The sequence below is a fragment of the Lampetra planeri genome, chromosome 19 (assembly GCF_965212315.1).
Source record: "Lampetra planeri chromosome 19, kcLamPlan1.2.h2, whole genome shotgun sequence".
In the NCBI taxonomy this organism is placed as follows: Eukaryota; Metazoa; Chordata; class Hyperoartia; order Petromyzontiformes; family Petromyzontidae; genus Lampetra; species Lampetra planeri.
In genome coordinates, this window is record NC_136125.1 from 12,629,080 (window position 1) to 12,630,407 (window position 1,328).

Sequence of the window (1,328 nt, forward strand, 5' to 3'; positions counted from 1 at the left end):
GAGAAGTAGGCGGGAGGCAGCGGCGGCAGTAGCAGCAGCAGCGAGGTTAAGTGTCTACCGCACGCTCCCGCTGTTGTTGCTGCTGCTGCTGGTTGCCCCTTTGCTGCCGGCGGAGGTGGCCGGGTGCGGTGGAGCGGAGGAGGAATGCGAGCCGAGGGCGGCGGCGCCGGCAGCGAGACGCGTCCCGAGAGTTGCCGGCGGAGCTGAGAGGTGCGCGTCTCGTGCCCAGGCGGCGTCTCTCTCGCCGCTGTGCATGCGACGCCGTCGCTATGAACGAGCCGGGTGCCATGTGCGTGTGATGAGCGGGGGGCGGGATGGAGGAGGAGTGGATGGAGGGGAAGGTGGAGGCGCTGCAGCCGAGGCTCTGCGATGTTGGTGGCGGTCGAGGGAGCCGCGGGGGGGATGAGTTCGAGGGAAAAGGGGGGAGGTGCTGGGGGAGTTACGGTAAGTCGCTTGTGCAGGAGGTTTAACTCCTCCGTGCATGTTGCTCAACGCAGCACTCGCTTGGTCTGCCTGTCGCTTTACAAGTATCTGTGAGTGGGTGGGAGCGGTCGTGCAGTTAGCGATACGCTGCACTTCGATTCCCGCTCACGGCCAACACCAGGGACAATTATCTGAACCGGTTCTGGGCCTCTTGTAGGTCGACTCAGCCTCAAATGAGTACCTGGTGCGATGTGAAAACATCGCCACTAGGGAGACAAAGGCGGCCGGGCGTCGTGCTGGCCACCCACCCCCTCGTGTGCCGTGCCGACATTCTTCGATGCTCGCTAAGCAGCACTTGCCCCAACAGTCTGTTAAAGCTGTACGGGGTGCAGGGTCTCTGTACATACACACACACGTCAAGAGAGGCGATGCGTGTCTTCATGACAATATGCATTGTGTGGATGGAGCTGCGGCACGGGTTAATGCGCTTCGCTACGACTCAGGCCACCTGAGCTGGATTCCCGGCCATGGTGAACATCAGTGGCGAGTGATGTGAGACCATCACGCGAATTCCTCGCAGCAGCAGCAGCAGCAGCGGCTTTTGTCTCGCCGTCAAACAGAGACGGTGGCCACTGCATCGCGATGCGCTTTCAGATGCGCTTCTGTGGCCGTCTGGAACGCTCTTCCTTCAGATATTAGGAAGCCACTGGAGCTTTGCACTTTTAAATCATCTTGATTGAAAACTCATTTGTTTAGAATTGCGTTTTGTCTTTAGTCTATTGTCCTTCCCCTGCACGTCCGATGAGCACGGTTAGCTACATGCGAAAGAATTTCAACATACACACATATCTGAGCCGCTCCTGGAACCCGCTCCCTGCTGACCATCAGGGGTATTTTCTACGTAG